Source organism: Pristiophorus japonicus, unplaced genomic scaffold, assembly GCF_044704955.1.
Source record: "Pristiophorus japonicus isolate sPriJap1 unplaced genomic scaffold, sPriJap1.hap1 HAP1_SCAFFOLD_45, whole genome shotgun sequence".
NCBI lineage: Eukaryota > Metazoa > Chordata > Chondrichthyes > Pristiophoridae > Pristiophorus > Pristiophorus japonicus.
In genome coordinates this window covers 3,642,056-3,659,538 of record NW_027254352.1, presented here as the reverse complement: position 1 = coordinate 3,659,538, position 17,483 = coordinate 3,642,056, and the positions used below count along the sequence as shown (strand labels likewise).

At 44.2% G+C, this 17,483-nt stretch overlaps 12 non-coding genes across 12 annotated transcripts; all 12 read right to left on the bottom strand.

Moving 5' to 3' along the window:
• Positions 1–1,283: 1,283 nt before the first annotated feature.
• On the bottom strand, positions 1,284–1,355 carry trnae-uuc (transfer RNA glutamic acid (anticodon UUC)). Its single transcript has one exon. It is a non-coding gene; the product is annotated as a tRNA-Glu (tRNA).
• A 541-nt stretch (positions 1,356–1,896) lies between these two features.
• trnai-aau (transfer RNA isoleucine (anticodon AAU)) lies at positions 1,897–1,970 on the bottom strand. Its single transcript has one exon. It is a non-coding gene; the product is annotated as a tRNA-Ile (tRNA).
• Positions 1,971–4,005: 2,035 nt separating this feature from the next.
• On the bottom strand, positions 4,006–4,079 carry trnai-aau (transfer RNA isoleucine (anticodon AAU)). Its single transcript has one exon. It is a non-coding gene; the product is annotated as a tRNA-Ile (tRNA).
• Positions 4,080–5,508: 1,429 nt separating this feature from the next.
• Positions 5,509–5,580, bottom strand: trnae-uuc (transfer RNA glutamic acid (anticodon UUC)). The gene has a single exon. It is a non-coding gene; the product is annotated as a tRNA-Glu (tRNA).
• Positions 5,581–6,121: 541 nt separating this feature from the next.
• Positions 6,122–6,195, bottom strand: trnai-aau (transfer RNA isoleucine (anticodon AAU)). The gene has a single exon. It is a non-coding gene; the product is annotated as a tRNA-Ile (tRNA).
• Positions 6,196–7,624: 1,429 nt separating this feature from the next.
• On the bottom strand, positions 7,625–7,696 carry trnae-uuc (transfer RNA glutamic acid (anticodon UUC)). Its single transcript has one exon. It is a non-coding gene; the product is annotated as a tRNA-Glu (tRNA).
• Positions 7,697–8,237: 541 nt separating this feature from the next.
• On the bottom strand, positions 8,238–8,311 carry trnai-aau (transfer RNA isoleucine (anticodon AAU)). The gene has a single exon. It is a non-coding gene; the product is annotated as a tRNA-Ile (tRNA).
• Positions 8,312–10,346: 2,035 nt separating this feature from the next.
• trnai-aau (transfer RNA isoleucine (anticodon AAU)) lies at positions 10,347–10,420 on the bottom strand. Its single transcript has one exon. It is a non-coding gene; the product is annotated as a tRNA-Ile (tRNA).
• A 2,035-nt stretch (positions 10,421–12,455) lies between these two features.
• Positions 12,456–12,529, bottom strand: trnai-aau (transfer RNA isoleucine (anticodon AAU)). Its single transcript has one exon. It is a non-coding gene; the product is annotated as a tRNA-Ile (tRNA).
• Positions 12,530–13,952: 1,423 nt separating this feature from the next.
• trnae-uuc (transfer RNA glutamic acid (anticodon UUC)) lies at positions 13,953–14,024 on the bottom strand. Its single transcript has one exon. It is a non-coding gene; the product is annotated as a tRNA-Glu (tRNA).
• Positions 14,025–14,565: 541 nt separating this feature from the next.
• trnai-aau (transfer RNA isoleucine (anticodon AAU)) lies at positions 14,566–14,639 on the bottom strand. The gene has a single exon. It is a non-coding gene; the product is annotated as a tRNA-Ile (tRNA).
• A 2,035-nt stretch (positions 14,640–16,674) lies between these two features.
• On the bottom strand, positions 16,675–16,748 carry trnai-aau (transfer RNA isoleucine (anticodon AAU)). The gene has a single exon. It is a non-coding gene; the product is annotated as a tRNA-Ile (tRNA).
• Positions 16,749–17,483: the final 735 nt, after the last annotated feature.

The window sequence follows — 17,483 nt, the reverse complement described above, 5'->3', positions numbered from 1 at the left end:
CAGAGTGTAAATAGAACGTAACAGAACGTAACAGCTTAATCTAAAAACAATTCACGTTGAAAATTATTATCACGCAACCGCTGAACAGCCCACTGTCCCGATATAAAATCAGCCACTACCCTTAGAATGAAGGGAACGCGAAATAACCAAAAATTGCTGAAACACGGGATTGAGCCATGAACCATCTGGATCTTCAGTCAAACGCCTTCCCAACTGAACTATTTCGGTCTGACAGTGAACGAAGCAAAGTTTTCTCACACCTTTTTGAAAGAAAACCTGACCCCGGAAGGAATTGCCCCACCCACTCTGTCCTCGTTTCGGGGCAATGGGTCCAAAACACATCTCAGAGCTCAGGTTGTGTCAATGTAAAGTATAATGATACCGAAAATCTTAATGCTCATGTTCCGTTATCAGTGCCCACGATCCAGGCAATGGTCTTGTACACGTTGCTAAGTTCAAAATGTGTATTTTTTCGCACTGGCAATGAATTAACTGATATCTGTGCTGTGATCAACTAGGTTACTTAGGGTGATGTCGTGCAAGAACGTAATGGAAGCCTAATTATAACGGTGATTGTTGTCACACTGCAGTTAAATGTTGGCAAATTTACAGTGTCAATCAGCAATTCAATTCCACATGATGATTTAATGTTCTGCTGAAGTGTTCATAAAGAAACAAAGCTTGCACAACAGGCTCGATCTCACCGTCTTGAAGACACAGTGAAATATACTGGAGAGTTTATAACTGTTTGAGACTTAACAATACTGATGTTGAATATCGGTTAGATCAATCACTCCATGAATTCACTGCTGGGAAATTCAGAGCTTGTAAATTGCCTGTGAACGCTAAACATAGACACACAGTGAGCCAATGTGCAATATAGGAGGGGCCCAGGCCAAATGAATGCTCGGGATAAGTTATCAGTGGCCATGGCCCAGGCATTCACTGATTCCAGTCTTGCAGACGTTGCTAAGTTTAAAATGCTGAATATTTCCACACTGGCAATGCATTGACAGATGGTAAGCTAGAGTGATGTGCCGCAAAAATGTACACGGAAGGCTAAAGTTAGCCATGATTGGCAACATTTACGGTGTCAATCAGCACCAGTTGAGCGAGAGCGAGATCTCCTCATTTACTGCTGATTTTGAAACGGAAGGCACAGAAGTGTGTGCTGTATCACTACAACGAATGATGCGCTGCTGATGGTTGGGGCAGCAAGAGTGCAGTGAGCTGTGAATTTGTTCAGGAACAGCCTTGCAGGTCAAACGGCCGAAAATACAATATTCCCTGACCGGGAATCGAACCCGGGCCGCAGCGGTGAAAGCGCCGAAACCTAACCACTAAACCACCAGGGAAGCTGCTACACATTTGCTTGCCAACAAGCAGACCAACACAGTCTTTCCTGCTTGCTCCTTCCAAAGTCTCACCACTTTCGCGCCAGGTAAAACTGTTCGTAGCAAATGGCATTTTTTGTGGAGAACACCAAAGATATGTCCGCGCATCCGCAGCATCACGTGCGGGTAGGCATCCACTGAAATCTATTTCATTCTGTCCTTTTCTCGGGATTTTTCACTCTCGGTGCCGGGTGAACATTTCATTTAGTGTTTTTGTCCTGAACTGCAGTCTTTTGCCCATCTCCAGGCGACAGAACCGTTCTGGCTGTCTGTTCCTACTTTTGAGCATTTACGGGAACAGGCCTCCGGTTCATCGTTTATCAGCAAACCAAGAAACAGAAATAAACAGAAAGATGTGCCTCTCCACCCCGTCGGCAAGTAGCAATGACTGTTATTCCAAATAATTCCCAACCCTTGTGATTCTGTGTGGATTTGTTTCATTATAAAGATTTGATTTTCAACGTGACTAAAAACCGAATAAAAATTATGAAAAACACTGGAATGGCCCGTACGGGGATCGAACCCGCGACCTTGGCGTTATTAGCACCACGCTCTAACCAACTGAGCTAACCGGCCACAAGTTGTGTTAACGTTGCGTGAAAGCTCACTCTGCGGGGATTGTGTTTCCAACTCACACTGGATGACAGATTTACTGCATAAACATTGAACGCATCACATCGCTTAAACATTGTTCACTGTTCATCTACAACACTGCGCAGAGTGTAAATAGAACGTAACAGAACGTAACAGCTTAATCTAAAAACAATTCATGTTGAAAATTATTATCACGCAACCGCTGAACAGCCCACTGTCCCGATATAAAATCAGCCACTACCCTTAGAATGAAGGGAACGCGAAATAACCAAAAATTGCTGAAACACGGGATTGAGCCATGAACCATCTGGATCTTCAGTCAAACGCCTTCCCAACTGAACTATTTCGGTCTGACAGTGAACGAAGCAAAGTTTTCTCACACCTTTTGGAAAGAAAACCTGACCCCGGAAGGAATTGCCCCACCCACTCTGTCCTCGTTTCGGGGCAATGGGTCCAAAGCACATCTCAGAGCTCAGGTTGTGTCAATGTAAAGTATAATGATACCGAAAATCTTAATGCTCATGTTCCGTTATCAGTGCCCACGATCCAGGCAATGGTCTTGTACACGTTGCTAAGTTCAAAATGTGTATTTTTTCGCACTGGCAATGAATTAACTGATATCTGTGCTGTGATCAACTAGGTTACTTAGGGTGATGTCGTGCAAGAACGTAATGGAAGCCTAATTATAACGGTGATTGTTGTCACACTGCAGTTAAATGTTGGCAAATTTACAGTGTCAATCAGCAATTCAATTCCACATGTTGATTTAATGTTCTGCTGAAGTGTTCATAAAGAAACAAAGCTTGCACAACAGGCTCGATCTCACCGTCTTGAAGACACAGTGAAATATACTGGAGAGTTTATAACTGTTTGAGACTTAACAATACTGATGTTGAATATCGGTTAGATCAATCACTCCATGAATTCACTGCTGGGAAATTCAGAGCTTGTAAATTGCCTGTGAACGCTAAACATAGACACACAGTGAGCCAATGTGCAATATAGGAGGGGCCCAGGCCAAATGAATGCTCGGGATAAATTATCAGTGGCCATGGCCCAGGCATTCACTGATTCCAGTCTTGCAGACGTTGCTAAGTTTAAAATGCTGAATATTTCCACACTGGCAATGCATTGACAGATGGTAAGCTAGAGTGATGTGCCGCAAAAATGTACACGGAAGGCTAAAGTTAGCCATGATTGGCAACATTTACGGTGTCAATCAGCACCAGTTGAGCGAGAGCGAGATCTCCTCATTTACTGCTGACTTTGAAACGGAAGGCACAGAAGTGTGTGCTGTATCACTACAACGAATGATGCGCTGCTGATGGTTGGGGCAGCAAGAGTGCAGTGAGCTGTGAATTTGTTCAGGAACAGCCTTGCAGGTCAAACGGCCGAAAATACAATGTTCCCTGACCGGGAATCGAACCGGGCCACAGCGGTGAAAGCGCCGAAACCTAACCACTAAACCACCAGGGAAGCTGCTACACATTTGCTTGCCAACAAGCAGACCAACACAGTCTTTCCTGCTTGCTCCTTCCAAAGTCTCACCACTTTCGCGCCAGGTAAAACTGTTCGGAGCAAATGGCATTTTTTGTGGAGAACACCAAAGATATGTCCGCGCATCCGCAGCATCACGTGCGGGTAGGCATCCACTGAAATCTATTTCATTCTGTCCTTTTCTCGGGATTTTTCACTCTCGGTGCCGGGTGAACATTTCATTTAGTGTTTTTGTCCTGAACTGCAGTCTTTTGCCCATCTCCAGGCGACAGAACCGTTCTGGCTGTCTGTTCCTACTTTTGAGCATTTACGGGAACAGGCCTCCGGTTCATCGTTTATCAGCAAACCAAGAAACAGAAATAAACAGAAAGATGTGCCTCTCCACCCCGTCGGCAAGTAGCAATGACTGTTATTCCAAATAATTCCCAACCCTTGTGATTCTGTGTGGATTTGTTTCATTATAAAGATTTGATTTTCAACGTGATTAAAAACCGAATAAAAATTATGAAAAACACTGGAATGGCCCGTACGGGGATCGAACCCGCGACCTTGGCGTTATTAGCACCACGCTCTAACCAACTGAGCTAACCGGCCACAAGTTGTGTTAACGTTGCGTGAAAGCTCACTCTGCGGGGATTGTGTTTCCAACTCACACTGGATGACAGATTTACTGCATAAACATTGAACGCATCACATCGCTTAAACATTGTTCATTGTTCATCTACAACACTGCGCAGAGTGTAAATAGAACGTAACAGAACGTAACAGCTTAATCTAAAAACAATTCATGTTGAAAATTATTATCACGCAACCGCTGAACAGCCCACTGTCCCGATATAAAATCAGCCACTACCCTTAGAATGAAGGGAACGCGAAATAACCAAAAATTGCTGAAACACGGGATTGAGCCATGAACCATCTGGATCTTCAGTCAAACGCCTTCCCAACTGAACTATTTCGGTCTGACAGTGAACGAAGCAAAGTTTTCTCACATCTTTTTGAAAGAAAACCTGACCCCGGAAGGAATTGCCCCACCCACTCTGTCCTCGTTTCGGGGCAATGGGTCCAAAACACATCTCAGAGCTCAGGTTGTGTCAATGTAAAGTATAATGATACCGAAAATCTTAATGCTCATGTTCCGTTATCAGTGCCCACGATCCAGGCAATGGTCTTGTACACGTTGCTAAGTTCAAAATGTGTATTTTTTCGCACTGGCAATGAATTAACTGATATCTGTGCTGTGATCAACTAGGTTACTTAGGGTGATGTCGTGCAAGAACGTAATGGAAGCCTAATTATAACGGTGATTGTTGTCACACTGCAGTTAAATGTTGGCAAATTTACAGTGTCAATCAGCAATTCAATTCCACATGTTGATTTAATGTTCTGCTGAAGTGTTCATAAAGAAACAAAGCTTGCACAACAGGCTCGATCTCACCGTCTTGAAGACACAGTGAAATATGCTGGAGAGTTTATAACTGTTTGAGACTTAACAATACTGATGTTGAATATCGGTTAGATCAATCACTCCATGAATTCACTGCTGGGAAATTCAGAGCTTGTAAATTGCCTGTGAACGCTAAACATAGACACACAGTGAGCCAATGTGCAAGATAGGAGGGGCCCAGGCCAAATGAATGCTCGGGATAAGTTATCAGTGGCCATGGCCCAGGCATTCACTGATTCCAGTCTTGCAGACGTTGCTAAGTTTAAAATGCTGAATATTTCCACACTGGCAATGCATTGACAGATGGTAAGCTAGAGTGATGTGCCGCAAAAATGTACACGGAAGGCTAAAGTTAGCCATGATTGGCAACATTTACGGTGTCAATCAGCACCAGTTGAGCGAGAGCGAGATCGAGATCTCCTCATTTACTGCTGATTTTGAAACGGAAGGCACAGAAGTGTGTGCTGTATCACTACAACGAATGATGCGCTGCTGATGGTTGGGGCAGCAAGAGTGCAGTGAGCTGTGAATTTGTTCAGGAACAGCCTTGCAGGTCAAACGGCCGAAAATACAATATTCCCTGACCGGGAATCGAACCCGGGCCGCAGCGGTGAAAGCGCCGAAACCTAACCACTAAACCACCAGGGAAGCTGCTACACATTTGCTTGCCAACAAGCAGACCAACACAGTCTTTCCTGCTTGCTCCTTCCAAAGTCTCACCACTTTCGCGCCAGGTAAAACTGTTCGTAGCAAATGGCATTTTTTGTGGAGAACACCAAAGATATGTCCGCGCATCCGCAGCATCACGTGCGGGTAGGCATCCACTGAAATCTATTTCATTCTGTCCTTTTCTCGGGATTTTTCACTCTCGGTGCCGGGTGAACATTTCATTTAGTGTTTTTGTCCTGAACTGCAGTCTTTTGCCCATCTCCAGGCGACAGAACCGTTCTGGCTGTCTGTTCCTACTTTTGAGCATTTACGGGAACAGGCCTCCGGTTCATCGTTTATCAGCAAACCAAGAAACAGAAATAAACAGAAAGATGTGCCTCTCCACCCCGTCGGCAAGTAGCAATGACTGTTATTCCAAATAATTCCCAACCCTTGTGATTCTGTGTGGATTTGTTTCATTATAAAGATTTGATTTTCAACGTGACTAAAAACCGAATAAAAATTATGAAAAACACTGGAATGGCCCGTACGGGGATCGAACCCGCGACCTTGGCGTTATTAGCACCACGCTCTAACCAACTGAGCTAACCGGCCACAAGTTGTGTTAACGTTGCGTGAAAGCTCACTCTGCGGGGATTGTGTTTCCAACTCACACTGGATGACAGATTTACTGCATAAACATTGAACGCATCACATCGCTTAAACATTGTTCACTGTTCATCTACAACACTGCGCAGAGTGTAAATAGAACGTAACAGAACGTAACAGCTTAATCTAAAAACAATTCATGTTGAAAATTATTATCACGCAACCGCTGAACAGCCCACTGTCCCGATATAAAATCAGCCACTACCCTTAGAATGAAGGGAACGCGAAATAACCAAAAATTGCTGAAACACGGGATTGAGCCATGAACCATCTGGATCTTCAGTCAAACGCCTTCCCAACTGAACTATTTCGGTCTGACAGTGAACGAAGCAAAGTTTTCTCACATCTTTTTGAAAGAAAACCTGACCCCGGAAGGAATTGCCCCACCCACTCTGTCCTCGTTTCGGGGCAATGGGTCCAAAACACATCTCAGAGCTCAGGTTGTGTCAATGTAAAGTATAATGATACCGAAAATCTTAATGCTCATGTTCCGTTATCAGTGCCCACGATCCAGGCAATGGTCTTGTACACGTTGCTAAGTTCAAAATGTGTATTTTTTCGCACTGGCAATGAATTAACTGATATCTGTGCTGTGATCAACTAGGTTACTTAGGGTGATGTCGTGCAAGAACGTAATGGAAGCCTAATTATAACGGTGATTGTTGTCACACTGCAGTTAAATGTTGGCAAATTTACAGTGTCAATCAGCAATTCAATTCCACATGTTGATTTAATGTTCTGCTGAAGTGTTCATAAAGAAACAAAGCTTGCACAACAGGCTCGATCTCACCGTCTTGAAGACACAGTGAAATATGCTGGAGAGTTTATAACTGTTTGAGACTTAACAATACTGATGTTGAATATCGGTTAGATCAATCACTCCATGAATTCACTGCTGGGAAATTCAGAGCTTGTAAATTGCCTGTGAACGCTAAACATAGACACACAGTGAGCCAATGTGCAAGATAGGAGGGGCCCAGGCCAAATGAATGCTCGGGATAAGTTATCAGTGGCCATGGCCCAGGCATTCACTGATTCCAGTCTTGCAGACGTTGCTAAGTTTAAAATGCTGAATATTTCCACACTGGCAATGCATTGACAGATGGTAAGCTAGAGTGATGTGCCGCAAAAATGTACACGGAAGGCTAAAGTTAGCCATGATTGGCAACATTTACGGTGTCAATCAGCACCAGTTGAGCGAGAGCGAGATCGAGATCTCCTCATTTACTGCTGATTTTGAAACGGAAGGCACAGAAGTGTGTGCTGTATCACTACAACGAATGATGCGCTGCTGATGGTTGGGGCAGCAAGAGTGCAGTGAGCTGTGAATTTGTTCAGGAACAGCCTTGCAGGTCAAACGGCCGAAAATACAATATTCCCTGACCGGGAATCGAACCCGGGCCGCAGCGGTGAAAGCGCCGAAACCTAACCACTAAACCACCAGGGAAGCTGCTACACATTTGCTTGCCAACAAGCAGACCAACACAGTCTTTCCTGCTTGCTCCTTCCAAAGTCTCACCACTTTCGCGCCAGGTAAAACTGTTCGTAGCAAATGGCATTTTTTGTGGAGAACACCAAAGATATGTCCGCGCATCCGCAGCATCACGTGCGGGTAGGCATCCACTGAAATCTATTTCATTCTGTCCTTTTCTCGGGATTTTTCACTCTCGGTGCCGGGTGAACATTTCATTTAGTGTTTTTGTCCTGAACTGCAGTCTTTTGCCCATCTCCAGGCGACAGAACCGTTCTGGCTGTCTGTTCCTACTTTTGAGCATTTACGGGAACAGGCCTCCGGTTCATCGTTTATCAGCAAACCAAGAAACAGAAATAAACAGAAAGATGTGCCTCTCCACCCCGTCGGCAAGTAGCAATGACTGTTATTCCAAATAATTCCCAACCCTTGTGATTCTGTGTGGATTTGTTTCATTATAAAGATTTGATTTTCAACGTGACTAAAAACCGAATAAAAATTATGAAAAACACTGGAATGGCCCGTACGGGGATCGAACCCGCGACCTTGGCGTTATTAGCACCACGCTCTAACCAACTGAGCTAACCGGCCACAAGTTGTGTTAACGTTGCGTGAAAGCTCACTCTGCGGGGATTGTGTTTCCAACTCACACTGGATGACAGATTTACTGCATAAACATTGAACGCATCACATCGCTTAAACATTGTTCACTGTTCATCTACAACACTGCGCAGAGTGTAAATAGAACGTAACAGAACGTAACAGCTTAATCTAAAAACAATTCATGTTGAAAATTATTATCACGCAACCGCTGAACAGCCCACTGTCCCGATATAAAATCAGCCACTACCCTTAGAATGAAGGGAACGCGAAATAACCAAAAATTGCTGAAACACGGGATTGAGCCATGAACCATCTGGATCTTCAGTCAAACGCCTTCCCAACTGAACTATTTCGGTCTGACAGTGAACGAAGCAAAGTTTTCTCACACCTTTTGGAAAGAAAACCTGACCCCGGAAGGAATTGCCCCACCCACTCTGTCCTCGTTTCGGGGCAATGGGTCCAAAGCACATCTCAGAGCTCAGGTTGTGTCAATGTAAAGTATAATGATACCGAAAATCTTAATGCTCATGTTCCGTTATCAGTGCCCACGATCCAGGCAATGGTCTTGTACACGTTGCTAAGTTCAAAATGTGTATTTTTTCGCACTGGCAATGAATTAACTGATATCTGTGCTGTGATCAACTAGGTTACTTAGGGTGATGTCGTGCAAGAACGTAATGGAAGCCTAATTATAACGGTGATTGTTGTCACACTGCAGTTAAATGTTGGCAAATTTACAGTGTCAATCAGCAATTCAATTCCACATGTTGATTTAATGTTCTGCTGAAGTGTTCATAAAGAAACAAAGCTTGCACAACAGGCTCGATCTCACCGTCTTGAAGACACAGTGAAATATACTGGAGAGTTTATAACTGTTTGAGACTTAACAATACTGATGTTGAATATCGGTTAGATCAATCACTCCATGAATTCACTGCTGGGAAATTCAGAGCTTGTAAATTGCCTGTGAACGCTAAACATAGACACACAGTGAGCCAATGTGCAATATAGGAGGGGCCCAGGCCAAATGAATGCTCGGGATAAATTATCAGTGGCCATGGCCCAGGCATTCACTGATTCCAGTCTTGCAGACGTTGCTAAGTTTAAAATGCTGAATATTTCCACACTGGCAATGCATTGACAGATGGTAAGCTAGAGTGATGTGCCGCAAAAATGTACACGGAAGGCTAAAGTTAGCCATGATTGGCAACATTTACGGTGTCAATCAGCACCAGTTGAGCGAGAGCGAGATCTCCTCATTTACTGCTGACTTTGAAACGGAAGGCACAGAAGTGTGTGCTGTATCACTACAACGAATGATGCGCTGCTGATGGTTGGGGCAGCAAGAGTGCAGTGAGCTGTGAATTTGTTCAGGAACAGCCTTGCAGGTCAAACGGCCGAAAATACAATGTTCCCTGACCGGGAATCGAACCGGGCCACAGCGGTGAAAGCGCCGAAACCTAACCACTAAACCACCAGGGAAGCTGCTACACATTTGCTTGCCAACAAGCAGACCAACACAGTCTTTCCTGCTTGCTCCTTCCAAAGTCTCACCACTTTCGCGCCAGGTAAAACTGTTCGGAGCAAATGGCATTTTTTGTGGAGAACACCAAAGATATGTCCGCGCATCCGCAGCATCACGTGCGGGTAGGCATCCACTGAAATCTATTTCATTCTGTCCTTTTCTCGGGATTTTTCACTCTCGGTGCCGGGTGAACATTTCATTTAGTGTTTTTGTCCTGAACTGCAGTCTTTTGCCCATCTCCAGGCGACAGAACCGTTCTGGCTGTCTGTTCCTACTTTTGAGCATTTACGGGAACAGGCCTCCGGTTCATCGTTTATCAGCAAACCAAGAAACAGAAATAAACAGAAAGATGTGCCTCTCCACCCCGTCGGCAAGTAGCAATGACTGTTATTCCAAATAATTCCCAACCCTTGTGATTCTGTGTGGATTTGTTTCATTATAAAGATTTGATTTTCAACGTGATTAAAAACCGAATAAAAATTATGAAAAACACTGGAATGGCCCGTACGGGGATCGAACCCGCGACCTTGGCGTTATTAGCACCACGCTCTAACCAACTGAGCTAACCGGCCACAAGTTGTGTTAACGTTGCGTGAAAGCTCACTCTGCGGGGATTGTGTTTCCAACTCACACTGGATGACAGATTTACTGCATAAACATTGAACGCATCACATCGCTTAAACATTGTTCATTGTTCATCTACAACACTGCGCAGAGTGTAAATAGAACGTAACAGAACGTAACAGCTTAATCTAAAAACAATTCATGTTGAAAATTATTATCACGCAACCGCTGAACAGCCCACTGTCCCGATATAAAATCAGCCACTACCCTTAGAATGAAGGGAACGCGAAATAACCAAAAATTGCTGAAACACGGGATTGAGCCATGAACCATCTGGATCTTCAGTCAAACGCCTTCCCAACTGAACTATTTCGGTCTGACAGTGAACGAAGCAAAGTTTTCTCACATCTTTTTGAAAGAAAACCTGACCCCGGAAGGAATTGCCCCACCCACTCTGTCCTCGTTTCGGGGCAATGGGTCCAAAACACATCTCAGAGCTCAGGTTGTGTCAATGTAAAGTATAATGATACCGAAAATCTTAATGCTCATGTTCCGTTATCAGTGCCCACGATCCAGGCAATGGTCTTGTACACGTTGCTAAGTTCAAAATGTGTATTTTTTCGCACTGGCAATGAATTAACTGATATCTGTGCTGTGATCAACTAGGTTACTTAGGGTGATGTCGTGCAAGAACGTAATGGAAGCCTAATTATAACGGTGATTGTTGTCACACTGCAGTTAAATGTTGGCAAATTTACAGTGTCAATCAGCAATTCAATTCCACATGTTGATTTAATGTTCTGCTGAAGTGTTCATAAAGAAACAAAGCTTGCACAACAGGCTCGATCTCACCGTCTTGAAGACACAGTGAAATATGCTGGAGAGTTTATAACTGTTTGAGACTTAACAATACTGATGTTGAATATCGGTTAGATCAATCACTCCATGAATTCACTGCTGGGAAATTCAGAGCTTGTAAATTGCCTGTGAACGCTAAACATAGACACACAGTGAGCCAATGTGCAAGATAGGAGGGGCCCAGGCCAAATGAATGCTCGGGATAAGTTATCAGTGGCCATGGCCCAGGCATTCACTGATTCCAGTCTTGCAGACGTTGCTAAGTTTAAAATGCTGAATATTTCCACACTGGCAATGCATTGACAGATGGTAAGCTAGAGTGATGTGCCGCAAAAATGTACACGGAAGGCTAAAGTTAGCCATGATTGGCAACATTTACGGTGTCAATCAGCACCAGTTGAGCGAGAGCGAGATCTCCTCATTTACTGCTGACTTTGAAACGGAAGGCACAGAAGTGTGTGCTGTATCACTACAACGAATGATGCGCTGCTGATGGTTGGGGCAGCAAGAGTGCAGTGAGCTGTGAATTTGTTCAGGAACAGCCTTGCAGGTCAAACGGCCGAAAATACAATGTTCCCTGACCGGGAATCGAACCGGGCCACAGCGGTGAAAGCGCCGAAACCTAACCACTAAACCACCAGGGAAGCTGCTACACATTTGCTTGCCAACAAGCAGACCAACACAGTCTTTCCTGCTTGCTCCTTCCAAAGTCTCACCACTTTCGCGCCAGGTAAAACTGTTCGGAGCAAATGGCATTTTTTGTGGAGAACACCAAAGATATGTCCGCGCATCCGCAGCATCACGTGCGGGTAGGCATCCACTGAAATCTATTTCATTCTGTCCTTTTCTCGGGATTTTTCACTCTCGGTGCCGGGTGAACATTTCATTTAGTGTTTTTGTCCTGAACTGCAGTCTTTTGCCCATCTCCAGGCGACAGAACCGTTCTGGCTGTCTGTTCCTACTTTTGAGCATTTACGGGAACAGGCCTCCGGTTCATCGTTTATCAGCAAACCAAGAAACAGAAATAAACAGAAAGATGTGCCTCTCCACCCCGTCGGCAAGTAGCAATGACTGTTATTCCAAATAATTCCCAACCCTTGTGATTCTGTGTGGATTTGTTTCATTATAAAGATTTGATTTTCAACGTGATTAAAAACCGAATAAAAATTATGAAAAACACTGGAATGGCCCGTACGGGGATCGAACCCGCGACCTTGGCGTTATTAGCACCACGCTCTAACCAACTGAGCTAACCGGCCACAAGTTGTGTTAACGTTGCGTGAAAGCTCACTCTGCGGGGATTGTGTTTCCAACTCACACTGGATGACAGATTTACTGCATAAACATTGAACGCATCACATCGCTTAAACATTGTTCATTGTTCATCTACAACACTGCGCAGAGTGTAAATAGAACGTAACAGAACGTAACAGCTTAATCTAAAAACAATTCATGTTGAAAATTATTATCACGCAACCGCTGAACAGCCCACTGTCCCGATATAAAATCAGCCACTACCCTTAGAATGAAGGGAACGCGAAATAACCAAAAATTGCTGAAACACGGGATTGAGCCATGAACCATCTGGATCTTCAGTCAAACGCCTTCCCAACTGAACTATTTCGGTCTGACAGTGAACGAAGCAAAGTTTTCTCACATCTTTTTGAAAGAAAACCTGACCCCGGAAGGAATTGCCCCACCCACTCTGTCCTCGTTTCGGGGCAATGGGTCCAAAACACATCTCAGAGCTCAGGTTGTGTCAATGTAAAGTATAATGATACCGAAAATCTTAATGCTCATGTTCAGTTATCAGTGCCCACGATCCAGGCAATGGTCTTGTACACGTTGCTAAGTTCAAAATGTGTATTTTTTCGCACTGGCAATGAATTAACTGATATCTGTGCTGTGATCAACTAGGTTACTTAGGGTGATGTCGTGCAAGAACGTAATGGAAGCCTAATTATAACGGTGATTGTTGTCACACTGCAGTTAAATGTTGGCAAATTTACAGTGTCAATCAGCAATTCAATTCCACATGTTGATTTAATGTTCTGCTGAAGTGTTCATAAAGAAACAAAGCTTGCACAACAGGCTCGATCTCACCGTCTTGAAGACACAGTGAAATATGCTGGAGAGTTTATAACTGTTTGAGACTTAACAATACTGATGTTGAATATCGGTTAGATCAATCACTCCATGAATTCACTGCTGGGAAATTCAGAGCTTGTAAATTGCCTGTGAACGCTAAACATAGACACACAGTGAGCCAATGTGCAAGATAGGAGGGGCCCAGGCCAAATGAATGCTCGGGATAAGTTATCAGTGGCCATGGCCCAGGCATTCACTGATTCCAGTCTTGCAGACGTTGCTAAGTTTAAAATGCTGAATATTTCCACACTGGCAATGCATTGACAGATGGTAAGCTAGAGTGATGTGCCGCAAAAATGTACACGGAAGGCTAAAGTTAGCCATGATTGGCAACATTTACGGTGTCAATCAGCACCAGTTGAGCGAGAGCGAGATCTCCTCATTTACTGCTGACTTTGAAACGGAAGGCACAGAAGTGTATGCTGTATCACTACAACGAATGATGCGCTGCTGATGGTTGGGGCAGCAAGAGTGCAGTGAGCTGTGAATTTGTTCAGGAACAGCCTTGCAGGTCAAACGGCCGAAAATACAATGTTCCCTGACCGGGAATCGAACCCGGGCCGCAGCGGTGAAAGCGCCGAAACCTAACCACTAAACCACCAGGGAAGCTGCTACACATTTGCTTGCCAACAAGCAGACCAACACAGTCTTTCCTGCTTGCTCCTTCCAAAGTCTCACCACTTTCGCGCCAGGTAAAACTGTTCGGAGCAAATGGCATTTTTTGTGGAGAACACCAAAGATATGTCCGCGCATCCGCAGCATCACGTGCGGGTAGGCATCCACTGAAATCTATTTCATTCTGTCCTTTTCTCGGGATTTTTCACTCTCGGTGCCGGGTGAACATTTCATTTAGTGTTTTTGTCCTGAACTGCAGTCTTTTGCCCATCTCCAGGCGACAGAACCGTTCTGGCTGTCTGTTCCTACTTTTGAGCATTTACGGGAACAGGCCTCCGGTTCATCGTTTATCAGCAAACCAAGAAACAGAAATAAACAGAAAGATGTGCCTCTCCACCCCGTCGGCAAGTAGCAATGACTGTTATTCCAAATAATTCCCAACCCTTGTGATTCTGTGTGGATTTGTTTCATTATAAAGATTTGATTTTCAACGTGACTAAAAACCGAATAAAAATTATGAAAAACACTGGAATGGCCCGTACGGGGATCGAACCCGCGACCTTGGCGTTATTAGCACCACGCTCTAACCAACTGAGCTAACCGGCCACAAGTTGTGTTAACGTTGCGTGAAAGCTCACTCTGCGGGGAATGTGTTTCCAACTCACACTGGATGACAGATTTACTGCATAAACATTGAACGCATCACATCGCTTAAACATTGTTCACTGTTCATCTACAACACTGCGCAGAGTGTAAATAGAACGTAACAGAACGTAACAGCTTAATCTAAAAACAATTCATGTTGAAAATTATTATCACGCAACCGCTGAACAGCCCACTGTCCCGATATAAAATCAGCCACTACCCTTAGAATGAAGGGAACGCGAAATAACCAAAAATTGCTGAAACACGGGATTGAGCCATGAACCATCTGGATCTTCAGTCAAACGCCTTCCCAACTGAACTATTTCGGTCTGACAGTGAACGAAGCAAAGTTTTCTCACACCTTTTGGAAAGAAAACCTGACCCCGGAAGGAATTGCCCCACCCACTCTGTCCTCGTTTCGGGGCAATGGGTCCAAAGCACATCTCAGAGCTCAGGTTGTGTCAATGTAAAGTATAATGATACCGAAAATCTTAATGCTCATGTTCCGTTATCAGTGCCCACGATCCAGGCAATGGTCTTGTACACGTTGCTAAGTTCAAAATGTGTATTTTTTCGCACTGGCAATGAATTAACTGATATCTGTGCTGTGATCAACTAGGTTACTTAGGGTGATGTCGTGCAAGAACGTAATGGAAGCCTAATTATAACGGTGATTGTTGTCACACTGCAGTTAAATGTTGGCAAATTTACAGTGTCAATCAGCAATTCAATTCCACATGTTGATTTAATGTTCTGCTGAAGTGTTCATAAAGAAACAAAGCTTGCACAACAGGCTCGATCTCACCGTCTTGAAGACACAGTGAAATATACTGGAGAGTTTATAACTGTTTGAGACTTAACAATACTGATGTTGAATATCGGTTAGATCAATCACTCCATGAATTCACTGCTGGGAAATTCAGAGCTTGTAAATTGCCTGTGAACGCTAAACATAGACACACAGTGAGCCAATGTGCAATATAGGAGGGGCCCAGGCCAAATGAATGCTCGGGATAAATTATCAGTGGCCATGGCCCAGGCATTCACTGATTCCAGTCTTGCAGACGTTGCTAAGTTTAAAATGCTGAATATTTCCACACTGGCAATGCATTGACAGATGGTAAGCTAGAGTGATGTGCCGCAAAAATGTACACGGAAGGCTAAAGTTAGCCATGATTGGCAACATTTACGGTGTCAATCAGCACCAGTTGAGCGAGAGCGAGATCTCCTCATTTACTGCTGACTTTGAAACGGAAGGCACAGAAGTGTGTGCTGTATCACTACAACGAATGATGCGCTGCTGATGGTTGGGGCAGCAAGAGTGCAGTGAGCTGTGAATTTGTTCAGGAACAGCCTTGCAGGTCAAACGGCCGAAAATACAATGTTCCCTGACCGGGAATCGAACCGGGCCACAGCGGTGAAAGCGCCGAAACCTAACCACTAAACCACCAGGGAAGCTGCTACACATTTGCTTGCCAACAAGCAGACCAACACAGTCTTTCCTGCTTGCTCCTTCCAAAGTCTCACCACTTTCGCGCCAGGTAAAACTGTTCGGAGCAAATGGCATTTTTTGTGGAGAACACCAAAGATATGTCCGCGCATCCGCAGCATCACGTGCGGGTAGGCATCCACTGAAATCTATTTCATTCTGTCCTTTTCTCGGGATTTTTCACTCTCGGTGCCGGGTGAACATTTCATTTAGTGTTTTTGTCCTGAACTGCAGTCTTTTGCCCATCTCCAGGCGACAGAACCGTTCTGGCTGTCTGTTCCTACTTTTGAGCATTTACGGGAACAGGCCTCCGGTTCATCGTTTATCAGCAAACCAAGAAACAGAAATAAACAGAAAGATGTGCCTCTCCACCCCGTCGGCAAGTAGCAATGACTGTTATTCCAAATAATTCCCAACCCTTGTGATTCTGTGTGGATTTGTTTCATTATAAAGATTTGATTTTCAACGTGATTAAAAACCGAATAAAAATTATGAAAAACACTGGAATGGCCCGTACGGGGATCGAACCCGCGACCTTGGCGTTATTAGCACCACGCTCTAACCAACTGAGCTAACCGGCCACAAGTTGTGTTAACGTTGCGTGAAAGCTCACTCTGCGGGGATTGTGTTTCCAACTCACACTGGATGACAGATTTACTGCATAAACATTGAACGCATCACATCGCTTAAACATTGTTCATTGTTCATCTACAACACTGCGCAGAGTGTAAATAGAACGTAACAGAACGTAACAGCTTAATCTAAAAACAATTCATGTTGAAAATTATTATCACGCAACCGCTGAACAGCCCACTGTCCCGATATAAAATCAGCCACTACCCTTAGAATGAAGGGAACGCGAAATAACCAAAAATTGCTGAAACACGGGATTGAGCCATGAACCATCTGGATCTTCAGTCAAACGCCTTCCCAACTGAACTATTTCGGTCTGACAGTGAACGAAGCAAAGTTTTCTCACATCTTTTTGAAAGAAAACCTGACCCCGGAAGGAATTGCCCCACCCACTCTGTCCTCGTTTCGGGGCAATGGGTCCAAAACACATCTCAGAGCTCAGGTTGTGTCAATGTAAAGTATAATGATACCGAAAATCTTAATGCTCATGTTCCGTTATCAGTGCCCACGATCCAGGCAATGGTCTTGTACACGTTGCTAAGTTCAAAATGTGTATTTTTTCGCACTGGCAATGAATTAACTGATATCTGTGCTGTGATCAACTAGGTTACTTAGGGTGATGTCGTGCAAGAACGTAATGGAAGCCTAATTATAACGGTGATTGTTGTCACACTGCAGTTAAA